At 38.5% G+C, this 20,195-nt stretch overlaps 1 pseudogene; it reads right to left on the reverse strand.

The window, feature by feature from the left end:
* Positions 1-4,326: 4,326 nt before the first annotated feature.
* LOC120613780 (uncharacterized) lies at positions 4,327-4,445 on the reverse strand (annotated as a pseudogene).
* Positions 4,446-20,195: the final 15,750 nt, after the last annotated feature.

Consider the following 20,195-nt stretch of genomic DNA (forward strand, 5'->3'; position numbering starts at 1 on the left):
TTTTGCATGTGGATGTCCAGTTGTTTTAGCACTATTTGTTGAAAAGATTATCTTTGTTTTATTATATTGCCTTTTCTTCTTTGTAAAAATCCGTTGACTCTAGTAGTGGTCTATTTCTTGGCTCTCTATTCTGTCCCATTGATGTATTTGATTATTCTCTTGCCAATACCACACTGTCGTGATTACTATAACTTTAAATTTTATTAAAACATTTTTAAATTAGAAGAATTATCACTGTTATAATTCCTTATCTTATTAAACATATCATTTTTATAAATTTTAATTTTTTTGCTGACTCAGAAACATGTGTATTATTGTTTACCCCAACACGATATGACTCCAGAATGTACGATATGTCGGTGATTCTGCTATTTCTATAACTTCTTTTCTCTGTTCTTCATTTCTTCAGTTCCTTTCCAGACTTTCTCCTTCATACCCAATACCATCTAATTAAGTGAGCTTTCCCGAGGGACTATGTTTTACACTTAACTTCAAGATAAATGATCCAAGAGTTCCAGAGAGGGACTTTGTGTGTTTCTTCTATGAAGTAAATTGCTGACTCTTAGAAGTTCAGAGGCATGATTTGGGCAACTACGCTACCCAAAATCCTTATCTCAAGATGTGAGCCACTATTCTGATGCAACTATAAGAATAACAACTGTAATTAGCAGGTAAATATTAACTGCATCTCTCTTCTTAAAAACTAGATTTCTGGGATATTTTCTCTTCCTTTCCCTTTTCCCTCACTTCATTTTTACAAAAATAAATAACTTGAGCTTTCTTGGAAACTTTAAAGCTATATAGTAGATGGCACTCTTAGCAGTCACTAAAACCTGCATCTATTAGTAACGCATTCTTCCCAAATTCCTCATTCAGACACCTGCAGGATACTTTTCAATGTTTCTGTGCACCTAAAGATATGGGAAGGACTGCAGCTGGGGAAGAATAACACAGTTCAGGGATTAGAATTGATCTCATGAAAGCTGATAAGACTCGTTTGGCTGGGGTCATTGATTTGCAGCCAAGCCAGCTCAATGGGTCCTGTTTCTAACTTAACCACTTTTCACCCTTCATCAAGAGCAGTCACTGGAGAGACAGTTGAATCCACAAAGCCAGTATTGTCTATTGTGATTTAAGAGTGTGGGATTCACTTTCTCTAACACAAGGGGGAAACCAAAGCTGACTCAACTAAGAGAAGGGCAAGAGGAGTCTTGGCCAGTGTCATCTCACCTGGAGAGGGAATCTAGAGAGGACTGGGGTTTCCATTGTACAGTGTCTGGGGAGTAATAGAAGAACAGGCTCTCATTGTTCCCCTTCCAGCATTTAACCACCACAGATGAGAGCTTCCTTTCTCCTTATTACCTGTAGTCCAGAGTTGCTGGGAGAGGTAATCAGACCGTACTGTAACATCCTCTGAACTCCCTGGAGAGCTCAAGTGACAGTAAAGCATGTAGGATCCTTATCAACAGTAACTCTCTTGAGTCCTCCTCTCCCAGTCATCTTTACAGTCATTCAACCAGGTGTAGTTATTCTTCATTCTTTGCTGCTCCTGTTTGTTTCAAGTCTACTAAAAGCTCACTCCAGGAAGTAGAAAATAGCATAAAAATTTGTGTTGGTCTTCTGAGTGGCAAAGCACAACCTGAGGGGCTTAGCATGAATCCAGCCTCTTTGCAATTAGCAGAGTAATGACAGTATACATTGATTCTGCAAACTTAAAACCATCAAAATAGGCCTTGGTCATTAGTGTGCCTGCATTAACCTTCCTCAGACGGAAAAATACTAACTTTTTCTCTTTTCTCTGCATTCTTCTTCTTCATTAACTCCAAGTCAGGAGTTTCATTATTTTTCATATCAAAAAGGTTTTACAAAATGTTCTACCTTAAGGATGCTAACAAAAAAAGCAAATGCAAATGGTATCGCTTTTTTAAAATGTGTTTCTTTCCAGGAAGACCTGAACTATGCAGGTATGTGGAAGAACTTGGGGTCATTTCAAAATATATCATGTAGAATTTAACCCTCAATTATAAACAGCAGTTCAGTCTGATGATTAAGTATCTGGGCAATAGAGAAATGGATCATATTTGCCAGAAAATAAAAATGTTTTATTACAACATGCTCCATTCTAAAAACTTTCCCCTGGCCTTCTTATAAACTTAATAATCTCACTACTATCTGGATAAGATATTTTTTCTCACTAACCTCTCTTTCATACTGCTTGAAATATCTATCATCTGATCAGTAAATCTAAAATTCAGGGGCTTATATCTTAATTTTATTATTCAAAATAAGGTTTTTAAAAAGGCATCAGTCAAAAACTCTTATAATAGAAATAGATAGGTAGTTACTTGAGAACATTATATATGAATATACACACCTAGATAAAACAAGAAATATATTTTTTCTCTGCTAATTCATAACAAGACAAGACTGTTTCTATTTCTGTTTAACATTATTCTGTAATTATTAGTCAAATCAATTAAATGAGAAAAAAACAAAAAGTGTAACATTTGGTGGTACTATATTTGCCTGGAAAACCCACAAAACTAACTAAAAATTATTATAAATAATAAGAAGTTTAAGTTGTCCAGGTATAAAATTAATATCTAAAAATCAACAGTCTTCATGGCTATGAATAACATCTGCTTAGAATTTATAATGGGAGAAAAGATCCCATTTATAGAAACAAAAGATAAAACATGTAGGTGTAACTCAAAAAATAAAATACAAGAAAATATAAAACACTACAGAAAGCATCTTTCCAAAATCTTAAATGTGAAATGGAAGTATATGTTCTTATACAAAAAGATTTAACATCATAAAGATGTTAAATTTTCCTAAATTAACCTAAAATATATGTTATCCTCATGAAATATCAACAGAAAAATTTTAACTTGACAAAGTGATGCTAAAGTTCATTTAGAGAATAAACATGCCAGAATTGCCAGGATAATTCTGCGGGAGAAATAGGAAAGAAGTCTATCCCAAATTGTAGCTAATTAAAACAATACGATACTGGCTCATAAATATATCAGTAAAATAAATTAGAAAATCAAGAGATTGATTCAAATTCATGCAGATATTTTGTATGATAAAAACAAAATTTTAAATCAGTGAGAACAAGATGGATAGCCAATAAATTGTGTTGACAACTGAATTGTCATCTTCAGAAAAAATTACTTCTCATTCCAAAATTAATAATAATATAAACACCAAGTGAATCAAAATTAAAATGTAAAAATTTAAGCCCTAAAAGTATTAGAAGAAAACACAGAGAAATTGTTTTAATAATCTAATAATAGTGGGGAAAGCCCTTTCTAATGTGCCAAACACTGAGAGTTGTCTGCCCGTTATATCCATTCCCCACTTCTCGACTTCTTCCCAGCTAAATAAAACCCAAATTCTCTTCAGAGTAGCAACAGGCCCAATCCCCAAAGAGAGATCATGATGGCAGTCCTGTTCTCTACTTTTCCAATCTCCCTTGCAGCTATGGTGGCTGTTATTTGGTTTTGGTCAATGAGACTTAAGTGGAAATCTTCTGGGAAAATCTCTTGCTTTCCCAATAAAAATGGACAAACATATTGGCACCCCATTTTCTTTGAAAGGCTAGTTCTATAGAAATCATCTCGATTGTCCCAGAAGGGACGATCCAGGAGAGTAGAATAAAAGACATTGGCCCTGAAATTGTTCGATAGCTGAACCAGTGCTAGCAGCCACCTATCTTTAGACTTCTCACTACGAGACAAAAAATCCTATTTACTTGAGTCACTGGGTTTAGACTTTTTGTTTCTTGCAGTGTGATATTCGCAATCCTAACTGACATGCTAAAAATACCACAAAACTCAAAAACTTAAAGGACAAGATTGAGCAATTTGACCACATAAAAACTTTTTAATTCTTTGCAAGAAAAGAAAAGGACACTAAAAGGGGAAAAAATGAAATTGAAATAAGATGTTTTTTAATTTATATTGCATTCAAAGGGTTAATATCTTTACTGAATAAAGAGCTCAACAAATAAGAAATAAAAAGACCATAACCCACTAGGAAAATGGGCAAAGGATAGAAACACTACTCATCAAAAAAAGGAACACTGATGGCTCTTAATCATATGAAAATATATTCAACTTTACTCATAATAAAATAAATAATAAAATAACAATAATTTAACTTATACTAATATATTCTTATCAATTTGTTTGGCAGAAATTTTTTTTCTTTTTTTAAAAGTTTTTTAGGTGAGGCAACCCTTGGTTGACCTCACAGATTGCAAGGACCTTCTCAGCTTACAATTCCTTTTATTTTTTTATTTTTTTATTTTTTTATTTTTCACACCTACAGCACCTAGTCTTCCTAGGTGGTCTCCCATCCAAGTACTAACCAGACCTGACCCTATTTAGCTTCCAAGATCAGACGGGATTGAGCTTGTTCAGGGTGGCATGGCCATAGACACTTTGGCAGAAATTTAAAATGAAGTTTGACAAAACAATGTCTTTTTGAGGAAAATTTCTATTAGGAGAGAAAATGGGGTTAACCTCCACGGAAAGCAACTTGCTATGTCACTAAAATTAAAAGTCACTCCAGCAATTGCTACCTGTTTATAAAATTTAAGGACTGAAAATAATCTAAATGTCCATCAATATAGGACTAGTTTTATAAATTATGAAAAATTTATACAGCCATGCCACATAATGACGTTTCAGTCAAAAATGGACCACATGTACGATGGTGGTCCCATGAGATTATAATGGAGCTGAAAAATTCCTATCACCCAGTGACATCGTAGCTGTCTTAAGTGTTTTAGCACATGCATTATTCACGTTTGTGGCAATGCTGGTGTAAACAAACCTACTGCTGTGCCAGTCATATAAAATCATAGCACATACAATTATATACAATACATAACACTTGAAAATGAAAATAAATGACTATAGTACTGGTTTATCTATTTATTACACTATACGTTTTATTGTTATTTTAGAGTGCATACTTTCTACTTATTTTTTAAAAGTTTGTTGTTAGTGGTTACCAGAGGGTAGGAGAAAGCGGGGAAGTAGACAGGGTAAAGGGGGTCAAATATGTGGTGACAGAAAGAAATCTAACTATGGGAAGTGAACACACAGTGTAAATATATATATGCCTTACTATGAAAGTATACAGCTGATATTTATTGGATTTCATTAACCAATGTCATTATAAATAAATAAATAAATAAATAAATAAAGAAAATTTTAAAAAATAAATAAAATAAATTTTATGTATATATCACTGCAATAAAAAATTAACATTAAAAAAGATGGAAAAAATAAAAAATAAATAAAAATTTTAAAGTTTGTTGTAAAACGGTATGCTGTTACGCCAGCTGCAGCCTGACACAAATCTTGTTTACTATGTCTCTTGATCACATCATTTTTTCTTGTGGTTGATTCAATCTCATGTTATTTTATAAATTTAGGGTAGCCTAAGTGTACAGTGTGTATAAAGTCTACAGTAGTGCACAGTAACATCCTAGGCCTTTCCATTCACTTACCACTCACTCACCAACTTACCCAGAGCAACTTCAGTCCTGTGAGCTCCATTCACGGTAAATGCCCTATGCAGGTGTACCATTTTTTATCTTTATATAGTATTTTTACTATACATTTTCTATGTTTAGGTATGTTTAGATGCACAAACACCATTGTGTTTCAGTTGCCTACAGTATTCAGCGCAGTAACATGCTGTACAGGCTTGTAGCCTGGGAGCAATAGGCTATACCATTTGGCCTAGGTGTCTAGGGCTACACCAGCTAGGTTTGTGTAAGTACACTCTCTGATGTTCACATGATGACAAAATCACCTAACGATGCATTTCTCAGAATGTATCCCAGTCATTAAGCTGTGCATGACTGTATAATAAAATGTTACCCATCTAAAAAAAGAGAATGAAAAAGCTCCATATGTATAGTTGAAAAATGTTCAAGATATGTTGTTAAATAAAAAAAAAGTCAAAGTGCAGAACAATTTGTATGGTAGACAACAATTTGTATTAAAAATATTAAAAGGAAAAATATGTGATTTCATATTCATAAAATATCTTTGATATAATACACAAGAAACTGGTAACAGTGGTTGTCTCTGAGAAGCAGAACTGAATAGCTGGGGAACGGTTCCGGTTATCCGCAACTGCATAATGAACCACTCCAAAACTTAGTGGCATAAAACCGCATCCATTTTATCGTACTCAAAGATTCTGTGGGTCGGGAATTTGGCCAGGACACACAGGGTGGGAGGCAGGGGAGGGAGTCGGCTTATCTCTGCTCATTGAAATCTGGACCTCTACTGTGAAAAATTGATTGACAATATGTGACTCAGATGGCCAGGGCTGGAAACAGCTGATGGCTTCCTTACTCCCCTGTCTGGCACCCAGGCTGCATGACTCAGCTGGCATTGTTAACCAGTGTGCCTACAAATGGCCTCTTCACATGACTGGGTCTTCCTCCCAGCATGGCAGCCTCAGAGGAGTCAGATCTCCTATGTGGCAACTCAGAGCTCCAAGAGCAAGTGATCCAATAAGCAAGGCAGATGCTATGAGGCCTTTATGACTAGCCTCTGAACTCCCATAGCATCACTTCAACCATCCTCTATTGGCTCAAGCAGTCACAAGCCTGCTCAATCAGATTCAATAGAAATGAAGTACATCAGTTTGATAACAGTAGTTATCTCTAGGGAGTGGAATTTGGGGAGATTTTCATCTTTCTCTTTTTGCCTGCCTTTATCTCTTAATTTCTCTAAATAAGCAAGTGTTACCTGTGTTCTAAAATAAGTGTTTTAGAAAAATCATGGATCTCAAATTCTTTTCTGTGGAGTACAGCAAAATCGTGTTTCTCATGCATTTACCTTATGAGTCTGAAGTAGTGACAGAGTTCAGAGATACATCCATATATTTTTTCATAAGCTCTCTCTGTTCATGACATATCATATGAGAAGCATTACGGTTACATATGACTACATGAGTGAAAGTACTCCTTATCCATCTGTAGCACATCTGTTTGGCAGAATCAAGGTTCTGCAGGCACAGAGAGACCCTGCTTTAATTGACTTTACCTGGATCTTAATCCAGCTGTGTGGTATAGCTCCATGGGACCTACATCTTGAGTCCTTGTCATATGGTTATGAAGCAAGTCCAAGGCAATGAGGGGCTGACCTGCCTTTGTCCTCTTGCCTGATCATCACAGGTTTAGAAAAAGCTTTTCTCCCTCTGTCTATTTGTCCCTTCTTCAATCTTTACTCTTCTTTCTCTCCCCACACCTACACCCTCCCCAGATGTTTTTCTTTGACCTGTGTCTTCTCCAGTTCACTCTACTCTCTCCTTTTCTCCCCACACCACACTCACCTCCACAAGGACTAGACAAAAACACTATAAGGGCGAGCAAGGCAGGGGAGGCGGAAGGGGAGCAGCCGAAATCAACAAAACAAGTGTACAGAGCACTGTCGCCTTTCATCGGCTACTAGTTTGGGAGTCTTTTTTTTTTTTATCACTATTTTATCTTGTCAGTGGTCTTAGCATTATTTTCTAATGTGAAATTTACCATTTTAATCATTTTTAAGTGTCCAGTTCAGTGGCATTAAGTACATTCACACGGTGGTGACGAGCATCACCACCATCCATCTCCAGAACTTTTTTATCTTCCAAAACTGAAACTGTACCCATTAAACACCGACTCCCCATTCCCCACTCCCAGACCCTGGCAAATACCATTTTTTAGCTTTAATCTCTATGAATTTAACTATGTTAGGTATTTAATGTAAGTAGAATCACAATAATGGGTTTTTTTGTGTCTGGAGTATTTCACTAAGCATAATGTCTTCACATTCATCTATGTTGTGGCATATGTCGATATTTATTTCCTTTTCAAGAATGAATAATATTCGATCTTTTGTACATACCACATTTGATTTATCTACTCCTCTGTCGTTGGACACTTGGGTTCTCGGCTACCAGTTTTTTCAAACAATGTGAGGTAGACCTTTTCTCTCCCCTCGCCTCAGAGAAAAGATACCTTCTGGAGTTCCTCGGGACTGGTTCCTGTGCCTACTGTCACCTCTTTCCATGTTCTCATGAATGTCAGCATCTACTTCCATGGCCTGAAGACCCTCCAGTGCTGATGACTTCAGGCTTCTCTCTCCAAACAAGAATTCTTCTGAGCCCCAAACCTTATATCCACCTGCATACTTCCAAGCTCTCTTTATGAATACCTCATAATATGTTCAAAACCAGATTTCTTGTTCCCCTCCTCCCAGGATAAAAGTGACTAAAACCCTTCCTTAAACCAGACAGGACACCAAAAGTTTAGTGCTCGGAGGAATTGAGGCTTGCCGCTTCAACCTCTGGACACCGGCCGCAGAGGAGGGTGACAATGAGATTCAGAGCTAAAAATGAGGCAGTTACTAGAAAGCTGAACTGTACATTGAATGGTAGAAAGCGGACCTGGCTCCCTTCACCTTCACGGCTCCCTTCACGGTTCCCAGGACAACAGTAGTCACAGTGAGCCCCCCAGGCAAGAGACTGGGATTTTCCTCTCTGGAGAAACTGAGTGGCCCCACAGAAACAAACTTCAGACATTGATACTTGCCGGTTCACTGCCTGTTCCCTTTCTGGAGAGGCCTACTAGTCACCATTAACAGGACCAGCCATGCACATGAAGTTTAACTCACGCACTAGGGTGTCTCGCTTAAATGTAAATAAACAACTAAAGATCAACAAGCATTTAAGAAAAATACAATGTATCCATCCACCTTATCTAGAAACTTAGAGATAGATACCAAGAAAGTAACTAAAGAGTTACAGATAGTTGACTCTAAGGAACAAAACCGTGGAATAGGAAGGGGCTGTTATTTTCAGTTATACATTTTTTTTTAGTACCGTTCAATTTTTTTTAATTAACTTTATTGAGGTAACATTGTTTACTAACATTACATAAATTTCAGGTGTGTAACATTAGCGTTCAATATCTGTATACTCTATTGAATGCTCGCCACCCATAGCATAATTTCATTCCATTACCACATATTTGACCACCTTCACCCAATTCGCCCTTCCTTCCCTTCCCTTCTGGTAACCACCATTCTGTTGTCCATATCTATGAGTTTGTTTTTGTTTGTTTTGTTTGTTTGTTCCTTTTATTATATATAGTCCATCAAAGAGTGAAATCATACAGTTTTTGTCCTTTTCCATCTGACATTTCAAGTAGCATAATACCCTCAAGATCCATCCATGTTGCTGCAAATGGCAATATTTCTTTTTTTTTATGGCTGAGTAGTATTCCACTGTATATATGTACCACATCTTCTTTATCCAGCCATTTATTGATGGTCGCTTAGATCATTTCCATGTCTTAGCTATTGTAAATAATTCTGCAATGAACATAGGGGTACACGTATCTTTATGAATTAGTGTTTTCATATTTTTTGAGTAAATACACAGAAGAGCAATTGTTGGATCATATGGTAGTTCTATTCTTAATTTTTTTATATTGGTAAACATAATTCATAAAAAGAAAATATGAGTACCATCATCTACCTAGCTGCTCGAGACTAGAGAAATTTACAAATTATCTCTGATTCCTCCCTTTTTCTTACCCCACAATATCTATTCTATCACTAGGACCCATCAACTTCACATACAAAATAGTTCTTGATCTATCCATTTCTTTCTATCTTTGCCACCACCATCTTCAAACTAAACTCGAGAGAAATTTAAACTAAACTCACAAGGAGTACTATTTTTTATCTACCAAGATGACAAAAATTCAAATTCTTGAGAACGCACTCAGTTAGTGAAGCTGTGGGAAAACAGATTCTCATATATACTGCTGATAGGAGTGAAAAATAGTACAACTCATATGAAAGAGAGTTGGGCAATTTCCAATAAAACAATATATGCTTTTATTCTTTGACTTAATGGTCACACTTTTAGGAGTTTACCATGAAGACATACTCTTTACAAGTACGAGACAAATATACGTATAAGGATGTTCAACTGCAATATTATTCATAATAACAAAATGCTGGAAATAGCCCAAACGCTTATTCAGAGGAGTCTGTTTCAATAAACTATGGTGGATCCAGACAATAAAATATTATACAGCAATGAAGAAGAATGTAAAATATCTCTGTGTCTTGATATTAATGATTTTCAGAATATATTGTGAAGTAAATAAAGCTAGGTTCAAAGGAATATACACAGTATGTCACCTTTTATTTAAGAATGAAGGGATAATTAAAACGAGTATACATATTTGCTTATTTTTGCAAAAAGTAAACACAGAAAATATAAATCAGAAATAAATGCAAGTAGTTAGCAAGAAATAGTAGATGAGAATGGAGTAGAAGAGACAAGGATAAGAGCGATAGGCATACAGATTTTCTTAAGTGAAGCCTAAAATTGAATGCAAATATCAAAAATTAACCTTGGGAACAGGAAAGGATGTCCCTTCTCACTATTGCTTTCACCATCATGCTGAAAAATATAACTAATGCAATAAAACAAAAATAGGAAATAAAAGACAAGCAGATTTGAAAGGAAGTAATAAAACTGCCTTTATTCACAGATGACATGGTCATCTACTTTGAAAATCCAAAAGAATCAACAACAACAAAAAACTCTTCTGGAACTAATCAGTGATTATAGAAAGATTACAGAATACTATAGAAAGATTACAGAATACAAGGTTAACATAAAAGAGTCCATCACTTTTGTATATGAAAGCCATGAACAAGTGGAATTTGAAATTAAAAACACCTTACCACCTACATTAGTATCCCCAGAAATGAAATTCTTAGGTAAATCAATGAAACAGAATAGAGAACCCAGAAACAGATTGACATAATATAGTCAACACTTCTTTACAAAAGAGTAAAAGCGATACAATAGAGCAATGATAGTCTTTTCAACAAATGGTGCTGAAACACCTAGATATCTACAAGCAAAAAATAATAATAATAATCTAGACTTAGACTTTGCACCTCTCATAAAAATTATCTCAAAATAGATCACAGATCTAAATGTAAAATGCAAAACTAAAAAAGTCTTAGAAGATAACATAGATGAAAACCTGGATGACCTTGAGTAGAATGATGACTTTATAGATATATCACCAAAGGTGTGATACATAAAAAATCCAGAGAATTGATAAGCTAGACTTTGTTGAAATTTTAAATTTTTTCTCTGATAAGGATAATGTCAAATGAATGAGAAGACAAGTCACAGCCTGGGAGAAAATATTTGCAAAAGACACACCTAATAAAAGACTATTACCCTAAATATATCATAAACTTTTAAAATATAACAATAAGAAAACAACTTGATTTTAAAATGGGCAACAAATGAATACTAGGTTTATCGGGTGATCACACTGTAAGATATATAAAAGTGTAATCACTATGTTGTACATTGAAACTAGTATAATATTGTATGTCAACTATAATTGAAAAAGAAATTTAAAATCAATAAATAAAATGGGCAAAAGACATGAACAGACTCCTCACTAAAGAAGATATACAGATGGCAAGTAAGCATACAAATAGATGTTTAACATCACATGTCATTAGGGAATTGCAAATCAAAACAATGAGATATCACTATGCATTTATTAAAATAGCCAAAATTCAAACACTGACAGCACCAAATGCTGGCAAGGATGTGGAGCAACAGGAAGTCTCATTTATTGCTGGTGGGAGTGCAAAATGGTATGGCCACTTTGGAAGACACTTTGGCAGTTTCTTACAAAATTAAGCATAGTCTTACCAAAGGACTAGCAATCACACTCCTTGGTATTTACATAAATGAACTGAAAATATGTCCACACAAAAACCTGCCCATGGATATTTATTACTATAAACATTTGAAATTTGAAATTAAATTTGAAATTGTTTAATTTATAATTGCCAAAACTTGGAAGCAACCAAGATGTTCTTCAGTAGGTGCATAGATAAATATTCCCAAGGATAAACTGTTAGTACGCCCAGACAATAAAATATTATTCAGCACTAGAAAAAAAATGAGCTATCAAGGCACAAAAAGACAGAGGAAACTTAAATGTATATTACTATGTGAAAGAAGCTAATCTGAAAAAGCTCTCTACTGTATGATTCCAATCATATGACATCTGAAAGAGACAAAACTATGGAGATGGTGGATCATCATATGGTAGATACATGTGATTACGTAATTGTCCAAAACCACAGAATGTACAACAGCAAGACTGAAGCTAAGGTAAAATATGGGGTGATGCTGTGCTTATGTAGGTTCATTGATTGTGACGTATGCACCCCTGCGATGCTGAATGTTGATAGTGCAAAAGGGCATGCCTGTATGAGGATGGTGGGGTATGGGAATTCTCTGTACTTTCTGCTCAATTTTGCTGTGAACCCGAAATTGCTCTAGAAGATAAAGTTTATTAATTAAAAAAAAAAACTAACCTAACTTTATATAAATTCAATAGCATAACCACAAGAAGAATTAATTCAAGTAATTTTTAACAACTGCATTCTCTATGTTTTTAGTTCAATGTATATTCTAAGGACAAAAGAACTGCAAATAAGTCTTAAGTTTTACTTAGTGGGTTTATTGGCAGTAGTAATAATGGCATTATGTTCCAAATATATTTTATGTATATAATAGGATAAAGCAAATACATATGTTAATGTTATTAGTAACCAAGGTTTTCACTGTGAGAGAAAAGAGATAAAATTTTTAAATTAAAAAAAGATAAAAATAAATTTGAATTACAAATATCGGTGAACTCAAGATATTTTAAAATATATTTTCTATCACTCCCATTGAAAGGGCCTAGGTGTAATAATACACCAAAAGCAATAAACACACCTAGCAATCAGATCTTGGCATGTAAATAGCATTCTCCATTAACAGTGACCAGGGTTCCTTGGTCTGGAGCCAGGATAATTCAAGCTGAGCCTTGGAGCTCTTATTTTGCCCAAAGGAAGGAAGTACGCAAGGACCAAGAGTTATCTTTAAAGGGTCACGGGACTTTGCCTGAAGGATCTTCTACTGACCACATTTGGGTCAATTCAAGTAATCTGTAAAAATTAATTCAGTCAGGGATTAGCAATAGATACCGAAACTCCTGGGTAAACTTTGTTTGGCATCATGATATTCATACCACCTCAGATTATTACAAATGGAGAAAGTTACTTTTACAGTTGAGAGTTATAATTAATATTGTTTCTTTCTCTCCACTAGAATTTTCTTTTTCTAGGATGCTAACCATCCCTACTATCTGTAGTGGCTTTGTACTGTATCAACTTAGCTAAGTTGGAACCATGTTCCCCAGAATTCTCTTTCCTATATGTCTTGGAACAGAGCTGGAACCTTGCACTACAGTTTAGGATACAAAGCACAAGAAATTTGTGAGTAGTTTAGAAAGTGGACATGAAACAGTAGATTCAATAAAATATCATTTTCGGGGGCTAAAATTCTACTGGGTTAAGAGCCATGCAACCGACCCGTCTGCTCCTGCATCTAGTCCTCACTGCTTCCATGTGAAACCAACAATCTGGCTTAGGGAGTAGAAACACAGAATTAGTTTATTTTCTTGTTTTCCTCCTTAACTTCTCTCATCATACCATAACTTGTCCTGGAAACCATGAAAAAAAAAAAAACGCACCATTATTGGATATCTTAACCTCACCCATATGTAGGGTCTGGGGATTACATAAAGCTCCTGAGTGTTTGGGCATGAAGAAAGAAGCTCATTTAAATATCTGTGACATCAATGGAACAGACACTAATTAGACAGATGGACCGTGACATTTTTAGTATAATATGCCCTATAAAGCCTGCAGAAAAATCACTCAGCCCACTATGATGTTAGTGACTCATGGGTGTTAATAGTGACAGTTCATAACTCTACTGAGAATACAGCCAATTTTTGCTTATCCACAAATAGATTATTACTTTGCCAAGTATTTGCACAGCAATCTGTTCTAGCCTAGGCTAGCACAGTAGGCCCCAGCTTGGGTGAGGTTAGGGCTGTTTAAGGGAATGTAGAGGGCAGGGGTGGAAGTAGAATACAGAATGAAGGATAAAAGAGTATTTTTACCCCCAGAATGTGTCTAATTATATTCCAAAGTGAAATGAAATTCATTTGTGTCACTAAGTATTTACTGAGCACCTACTGTGATTGGGACACTGCAAGCCAGTAGGGATTCAAAGCTATAAAGCAGGGTTTGTAGTTCAGGAATCTTGCACTAAAGTTTAGGATACAAACCATAAACACGAAAACATATGCATCAGTATTCACCAGCAATGTTAAATGTTGAAGTATATGATACAGCCAGTGGAGAGTAGAGAAGAGGAATTACCCATGACGTAGATGTGATAGATGACTCATAGGACTGAGCGAATTCTCCAGGGAGAAAGGAGAAAGCAGTAGAAGCAAGAAATATATTTTAAGCATCTACTAATGCTACTGCTACCAGCTACCATTTGGGGGCATTTAATAAATGCCAAGTGCTTTACCTGTGCTTCCTCATTTAATTTTTGCAATCACCTTGTGACAAAGTGAATTATTATTCCTATATTATAGTTAACTAAGTGCAGCCTCAGATAAATAATTTCCTCAAGGTCACACAGTCTGTGAACAACTGAGCAGACTCACGTACAGGTTTGTCCAATCGAAGTTCATGTTCTTTCTGTTTCATGGTCTGGGCTCACTCTTCTGTATCTTTCCACACTAGAAACATGTCATATACATCATATGTAACCTCCATAGCCTCTGCCTTCAAGGAGAAAGTCACATGCAGAAAATGGTGGAGGACAAGAAAATATCAAACTGAAAGGTGATTGAGTGCCCAAATGTATGGCAGAGATAGTTCGTCCTGGGAGAGGGAAACTTGAGGGGGGTTTTGGTGCCGTGGGGAGAAGATGCCCTTCTTAAAGCATCGGGTCCCTCTAGCTGCCTCCAGGGGATTATTCCAGTGCCCCAGACAAATTCTGGTACAAAAATTATCAACAGCAAAAACAGCCCCTCACGGCGTCTCTATCTGATGCTGCACAATAGAAGACAAATGACCATGGGTAGCCAGATTGGGCCAGATTGTGGACATAAGATGTAGCTGCCATTCCCAAGGCCCAGCCACCAATCTGAGTGATGGCAGTTTTCCAGGGGCAGAGAATATTCCCCATGCTTGTAATGGGCCTAACTAGTGTCAATATTTACAGAGGAACTCAAGGGACAGCAGATGGATTAAATGAACCAAAAGGCAGCCACTTCCCAGTGTTCATTTGGAGGTCTCTGCTGCAGGAGAAGAGGAACGATTTGGGGGAAGAGCTCTGCTCTCACCTTAGCAAACTCGATCACCTCCCCTTAAACATTTGAGAAACTTCCCCGTGAAAGGTGAGTTGTAAATGGCAAGACTTCAGTGAAGCGTTAGCATTTCTGCCTTAGGATAAAACAAAGCCTCTTCCTTTTCTCCGACTGTAATTGTCTTCTGTATAATTTTCTAGCAGCACCTGGCAGGGTTGAGAGTCACCAGCCCATAGTCATTAGCTGTAAAAATGACAGCGGATGATACGTAGAGTCCAGAGGGAAGAGAACTAGCCAAGAAAAACCCAGGGGAGTGACAATATTTAAGACCGTGATGTGAAGAAGAGGAACTCATGAACTCTATGTGATCATGTGTGTACATAAAGAACCAGGACCAACAGGTGTCCTGGGAGTCCCCAAGGGTCAGATCCAGCAGGAAAAAAAAAACAAAAACAAAAACAAAAACAAAAAACAAAAAACAAGAAGAAGGCAACTTAAAAACTGTCCCCTGTGTTTGGTACTTAGATCATGAATCACCTTAGCATAAGAGTTTTGGTAGAGTGAAGTGGTTCAGAAGACAGGCCCATGTGGAATAAGGAGCAAAAGGAGGTGACAAAGCAGAGACCAAGAGGAAAGGCAAGTTTTCAGAGACGTTTGAATATGCTAGCAGGAGAGAATCAAGGAAGAATAATTGTTTTTCAAGATGGGAATTATTTGAGCATGATGAGAGGTTCTGGGGAAAAATCCATTAGGAAGTGAGAAGTCCTCATGGGGGTGGAAGAGCTGCTAGAAGTTTGCCGGGAGACCATACAGAGAGAGCCTGGAGCATGTGCTCTTCAGGCAGACTCTCCAGGTTTTCTCAAGAATCCTTAAACAACCGAAATTGATTTTATTGATCTCCCTTTGTGACCCATTCAAGGACAGGAGGCCCAGACTGACCATCTTTGCTGGCTGCCAGCTAATCAGTTTACCCCCAAAACAGTACAGACAAGCTTTACTGTGTACAGACCATCTTCAGTGTTTCCTCAGCCTCCATCCTAGGTAGAAATCCTTATCTCAGCTTAAGAAGCGATTTCCTTACATATGAGGAAACAATTGGCATACAAAATAATTAATTAACATGCAAATTAATTAAAGTTTTGGGGTTATTTTTTGAGAATAGAAAGTAAGGCAGAAAATGCAGGAGGAAATGGCAACGAGTGATAAAGAAAAGTCCAGAGAAGGTGAAAAGAGATGGGGTCAGAGGTACCATGATGAAGTCACCTGCAAGTAGGAGAAGGGGTCCTCATGCTCGGACCCTGGAGGTAATGTCAGCAGGTGTGTACGAGTGTCAGAGAGAGAAAGGTACAGAGGAGGGTGGAGGAGTGAGGGGTGATTTGAACAGGAAGTTAAAGTGCTGTCTGCTAAGAGTGAAGAGTCCATGTATGCAGGGAATGGTGAAAGTTCTAAATTGCTGAAAAGAATAGGAGAGGACATGAGAAAAGGAAGAACAGCGTGGGTATCCACAACAACCCAAGTGAGGCTGAAGCACAAATAGTAGCAGTCTGCATTGGCTATGTGATTTTCTTCTACAAAATGCTCGGCTGCCCAGGTGTAGAGGGAAAGGAGAGGAGGGGTAGGTATTTTGTTGAGTGAGTGCAGAGGAAGGATGGGTGAGGGAGGCACGGAGCTCAGATGATCATAGGACTTGGACTTGGGCTGAGACAGGAAGGGAGAAAGGCAAGGAGGATGCTCGTGGCGGCCAGTGTTCTCATTAGAACCGAATCCACTCCAGCGAGCTTAAGCAGAGATAAAGGTAGCTCAAAAAAATGCTGAGAGGTGTAAAGAAACAGACTCTGGCTAAATGTCCAGGAATACACACACACACACACACACACACACACACACACACACACACACACACACAGAGGACTGGCCCACCAAAGGAGCTAGACCTCCACCATAATCATGAAGCTTTAGCTCAGCGGCCAGATCACAGCCGCCAGCTATAGAATCAAACCCCCTTGGCCACCATGCTCCCAGGAAAAGACACTTCAGCTCTGCTGAGAACCTAACTGTATGCATGTTTAATCTCTCTTCCCCTCCACACCCTCAATAGGGGGGTTGGTTTTTGCACTGTGGAGAAAATGTTGAAGAGTTTGAGGCAGCCATCACGATAGGGTAGGTCAAGGCTCCCACAGCCTACACACTGCCTCTGTGAATATTTTTTCATTTGATCTGCTAGGCACATGCAATCCTGTGAGCACACATTTTGGCAAGGTGTGTCCTTTACAAGAAGAAAAAGATGCTCCTTCTGGGGACACTGCCCTGCCCCGTGTACAGCTTACTAAGCAAAGTGTTGGTTGAGTTTCAGCACCCAGCATGCAGTGCAGGGTTCTGAGAGTTCTAGAGGGGGCTCTCTGCGGGAATAACAGGTGCCTGTGGGAGCGTGACATGCAGGGGCATTAAGGACACCTGGACACTGGGGAAGCAGTTTAAGAGTCAAATCATCAAGTTCTCCATGAGAGAGTTACAGGGAAACAGTGGGTGACAGCCACTGGGAGAAAAGAGAGCCAATAACCTCAAACAGGAAAAACTTTATGCCAAGGGGGGAACAAAAAAAAAACACAAAATCCCAGTTTTCCTCTCCTGGCCCCTTGATACATGGGACACTGATGTGTTCATTTAAACAAATAGTGAACCTCCATGTCCTATTCAGCTTGGGCTAACATTAAAAAATATCACAGACTGGGCAGCATAAACAACAGAAATTTGCTTCTCATAGTTCTAGAAGCTGGAAGTCCAAGATCAAAGTGCCAGCATAACCAGGTTCTGGATGGGGCCTTCTTCTTGGCTTGGAGGCAGCTGCCTTCTCTGTCCTCACATGACAGACTGACAGAGAGAGAGAGAGAGACAGAGAGAGACAGAGAGAGACAGAGAGAGAGACAGAGACAGAGAGAGACAGAGACAGAGAGGGCAAGCTCTCTGGCATCTGTTCTTATAAGGGCACTAATTTCACCACGAGGGCCTCGCTCTCATGACCTCATCTAACCCTAATAACCTCCCGAAGACCCCCATCTCCACATACCATCACATTGGATGTTAGAGCTTCAATATATGAATTTGTAGGTGGACACAATTCAGTCCATAGAACTCCACTATTTGTGAATGAAACAAAATCCCTGTTTTCGCGGAGCTTATATTCTAATGGAGGGAGGAAGTCAATAAGCAAAAAAAATAAGTATATGTTATATTAGGGCAGTAAGTGCTATAAAAAAAGTTAGGCTAGTGGGGTGAGGGAGAGCCAAGGCATTACCATGCATAGAATGGATATGGAAGAAGAGAGGTCTGAGACATCACATATCTGGTGGGAGAGTGTTACAGTCTGAGTGTTACAGTCTTGGCAAGTGCCAAGGCCCTGAGGCAGAACTGGGTTTGACCTGAGAAACTAGAGAGGAGAGAGGGGAAAGGAGGAAAGTGGTAGGATTTGTTGTTGTTGCAGTGTACCAGGGGACAGATCACACAGGGACATTGTAAGAACTGCTGCTTTTACTCACTCACAGCCACACTGTAAGTTAATGGGGAGAAAAGTAATATGATCCAGAAATGGGAGAATAGAAAATCTGTAATGGAGAAAGTCACACGGGTGGTGTTCCTTAGAGGAAAGGTGGGTGGCAGGGAGGACAACGGGTGGAGGAAGAGTGGGTTGAGAAGGCTGAGCACCAAGAGGTGAGGGTTTACAGGGCAGAGTGGAATGAGTTAGATGAGGAGTTAGGGTGAGGTAGGGCAGAGCTGCAGGGGCAGACAGAGCGAGAGAGAAGACAGGAGGTGGGGAAGGTGCCTTGGAGATCAAGATTAAAGTAGCGAGAGGTGACATTGGACCAAGATGCTTTGAGACAGGATGGGGTCAGGTATCAGAGCATAGGGAAAATTGCCGGGGTCTGCAGAGGTGGTATAATGTGGAAGCCACCAGAAGCTCCCATAGGTTTCGGGATGTTTGGAGGTGGGGTGGGGAAGCTGGAACGCATCCCAAATGTGCAGAATGGCACCGTGGACAGCAGGAGTGCAAGAGACTTTCTGGCCAAGACTTATCTCATGGTCAAATATGAGAGGGAAAGTTTAAATAATAATAATAATTAAAAAGAAAGAAAGGAAACGTTTCTTTCTTTCCTGTCCAGCACAGGAAAAGCCCCCACCGCATGGGATCTGGGTGGGTTGAATGTCCTGATGACTGCTGAGCAGGGAGGAAGACCTGGCCAGAGAGAGACTGAACGGAGAAAGTAAAAGGAGGAAGTGAAAGGGCTGCAGCCTGAGACACTTCCTCCTTCCGGGCTTCGCCCTTCCGGTGACCCGGATCCGCAGGGGACATGCAGGGAGGAGGCCATGGATTGTGAAGGAGAATAAGCCACCAAGTAGATCTAATCAAGAACCACTCTCCATTTAGCAATTTACATTTGCAATTCAGTTGTTCCTTTGGCAAAAGGCCCCGTGCAGCTGTTCCACTGAGAGAGCCCTTGCCAGGTGAACCAGGGAGCTGTGCAAGATGCCTCCCAGCTGCCTGCCTGCCTGACGGCTGCAGGACTCAAAGTCTTCTATCTCCCAGCTTTCCTAACTCCAGGCTTTTAGACCTGAATTGCACTGGGGGACAGGTGAGGGAGAAGGCCCAGGCACAAGCTGGCTTTCCCTTTCTTTCCTGGTTAAAGCAAGACACGACGCGCTCTTTGATCTGAGCCCTCTGCCAGTTCTGGAAGGACTGTGTTTGTCACAGCTCCAAAAAAAAAAAAGCAGGAGGTTACTTAGCTATGGATGAATAATAATTGGGCGTTTGTCTAACAGCTACCGTACTGATGAATAATTAAAATTTTTTGTTACAATTGAGGCAAAAAGCACTCTTCCTACATGGCTGGTCTGTCAG

The sequence above is a fragment of the Pteropus medius genome, unplaced genomic scaffold, assembly GCF_902729225.1.
Source record: "Pteropus medius unplaced genomic scaffold, Ma_sr-lr_union100, whole genome shotgun sequence".
Classification (NCBI taxonomy): domain Eukaryota; kingdom Metazoa; phylum Chordata; class Mammalia; order Chiroptera; family Pteropodidae; genus Pteropus; species Pteropus medius.